We start from the raw sequence: 3474 nt of genomic DNA on the forward strand, positions 1-3474 counted from the left end.
TTTCAAATTGATGACGTATTTAATATGGAAACAAAATATGTTTACGTCATCAATCGTTTGTTTTCTTTTCCAGTCGTTATCACGTGACTTATCACGATCATTGATAAAAAAAAAAAAAGTTGGTAAAAATGGGTTTTCACAATAATTGTTTTTTTTTTTTTTTTTGTCGTGGCAAAAGACGGTAAATTTTAAAAAGAAAGAAAGAAAAAATAATAATAATAATAATAAATTTACGACGTACCGGGAAAAATTTTTTATTTGTGCATCACGTTTACTTTCCCCCCCCCCCTCCCTCTTGTTTTTCCGTTGGGAATTTTTCTTTTTTTTTCTGTTTAAATTTAAAACAATAATATTTTAAAATTATCGTCTGCTGCAGTATATAAAACCACAAGACGTAATGCTTAAAAGGAAAAGAAATGATAGAATAGGCGTAGAAAAAAAAACTTTTAGGGAAACGGACAATAAGAAAAAGCATTTTTTAAATTTGTAAAAAGAAAAAAAAGAAAAACTAAAGTAACCTGTTGCTGCTGCCACGACTGAAAACTCGGTTATTGTCGAAAAAAAAAAAAAAAATTTTTCTCCAACACACACACACACACACACACACACACATTGTTTTTTTTTTTTTTTTTTTTTTACTAAATCGTTTTAATAATTTTATGACCTTTTGACATTTATTATTGAAAATTTTTTTTTTTTTTTTTATGGATTTAAATAAAATTGAATATGATTTCCCTTCCGTAAATAAAATTAACGTAAAAATGACAAATTTAGGGTTTTTAACACAAGGTTCGTACCTTAATTGATTTTTTCGCCTGCCTACGCTCTCCTTCTTAAAAAAAAAAGCAATAATAATAATAATAATAATCATTGACGTACGTATGCTAAATTTGGCACAAAACTTATCACATGACATGACTCTAAAAACAATATTAATAATAATAATAATAATAATAATAATTTTTTAACTTCGTCGTAATCGTTAACAAAAAAAAAAAAATTTTAAAACCTTCGAATTTAGGCTCGTTTTCTTGTTAATTATTATTATTATTATTATTATTATTATTATTATTATTATTATTATTATTATTATTATTATTATTATTATTATTATTATTATTATTATTATTATTATTATCATTATTATTCAAGGATTTATTTTTAATCGAAATTTTTTTTTTTTAAATACAATTTTTCAAATTGTTTAAACAAAATCTAAAAAAAAAAAAAATTTTCTTAACGGTTTTATCAAATTTAAATTTAATAAAAAAAATTTACCTAAACGACAAATTATTATTATTATTTCTCATCAGGTACGGACACCACGCGTTAATATTATTATTATTTTTATTTAATTGAACACGGTTCCCCATTTTAATCACACAAAACTTTTATTTATTTATTTATTTATAAATGTACGTAAATTGTCATTCATAACTTTTATAAACGCATAACTTGTATGTATACATACTATTATTATTATTTTTTTTGGAAAATGTCGTGATTTCATGTAAAAATAATAATAATAATAATAATAATGATAAAAAGTTTTTAAACGTACTTTTGAAAATTTAATTTTCTTTTTTCTTTTTTGTTAATAATAATAAAAAAGTATTTTAAAATTATTAATTAATATTTGAAACTTGTTATTATTATTATTATTATTATTATTATTTTCATCTTTTATTATTATTATTATTATTGATTACAAAAAAAAAAAAAACGGTTTTGATATGCCAACGGATGCCAAAAAAAAAAAAGAAAAAAAAAAAAATTTAAGATTACGTTTAAAACTTTCAACCTTTGTACCCCTCCTCCTCCTCCTCCTCCTCTTTCTCGCCCCCCCCCCGAAAAAAAAAGATTACAATGAAAACGAAAAAGAAAAACATAAATAACTAAATAAAATGTCTCCTCAATATTCTGACTACTCAATTTTTTTTTTATTTTTTTTTTTATTTTTTTTCTTTTTTTCTTTCGTAAAATTCTTCCCTTCTTCCCCCTCCTCCCCTTTACCCCCCTCAACAAAAAAAAGGATAAAATGGGCGAAAATTCAATTTTACCATATTCAAAAGATGTGAAATTTTTCCTATGTGACCACAATTCATAAACTTTTTTTTTTTTTTTTTTTATAATTTTGAAAATACCAAACCACTCCAACCCACATTTTCTCTCTCTCTCTGACGGGGGGTGGGGGTAGTGGGGGAAAAGATCCACTCTTTTCAACTTTCCCGAGTCCTCTTTTCAAACTTTTTTTTTTTTTAAATTATTATTATACAATTTTATAATATTTTCCTTATTAGTTTTAGAAAGAGAAACAGTAAAACGACGCCATTATCCCCCCGCCCTCATCCTACCCCTTACCCCCAGAATACTTCCCTCCTACCCCCCTTTTTGCTTCTATCTTATTCCACTGCCCGTTTTTATTTTTTTTTATTATTTTATTTTTTTTACTCTTTTTTAGAAATTGAATTGATTTCGATCACGTGACTAATTTTTGAAAACAATTTCACTTGACCTTTTTTTTCCCTTCCTTCTTTCCTTTTTTCCCTTTTTTCCTTTTTTCTTCTCCTCCTCCTCCTCCCCATTCTTACTTATTATAACATCCCTGAAAATGGCATGTAATGTTTAAATTTGTTTTCATTATAACAAACCTGGTCTGTGCTAGTCACAAAAATCATCCAATTGCCCCCACCCCCCCTTATCATCATCATTATTATTATTAAGTCATAAACATTTCTGAATTAATTTTATTATTATTATTATTACCATTATCATTATTATAATTATTATCATATTTTTTTCATCTTTTATTACTTTTCAAACATGCTTATAAAAAAAAAAAAAAAAATTTTTTTATTTTATTAAGAATAATAATATTTATTATATTATTTATCACATAAAAAATATTTTTGTTTTTTTTTTTTTTTTTGTCATTAAAAATAATAATAATGATAATGATAATGATAATAAAAGGGATGGAGGGAAAATTTTTTTATTAAAAATAAATTTGTGTGTGTGTAATAAAAAAACCTACCATAAAAAAAATGTTAATAAATTTTTTTATTTTGAGTATCATAAGACTTCTAATGTTGTTATATTTAATGGGGGATAGGGTAGGGGGTTGATTTCTCCCCTCTCCTCTCCCCTTTCTTTACTTTTTTTCATTTAATAATTAAAATTTATTTTTATAATTCATTTATATAATTCTTATTAAATTTTTTTTAATTAATCATTAATAAAAAAAATTTTTTTCCTATTAATTATTAAATTTATTATTATTATTATTATTTACAGTCGAATCGTTTGTTTGAAAAAGAATTATTATTATTATCATTATTTATTTGTGATTCCATAAAAATATTTTACAAAAAAATAAAATAGTTTGTGTAATAGGAGGGGTTAACATTATCAAAAAAAGTTTTCTGCCTTATTTTCTCTCTCTCTCTCTCTCTCTCTCTCTTTCTTTATCTCTAT

This window comes from Pediculus humanus, genomic scaffold (genome assembly GCF_000006295.1).
Source record: "Pediculus humanus corporis 1103172107819 genomic scaffold, whole genome shotgun sequence".
Classification (NCBI taxonomy): domain Eukaryota; kingdom Metazoa; phylum Arthropoda; class Insecta; order Psocodea; family Pediculidae; genus Pediculus; species Pediculus humanus.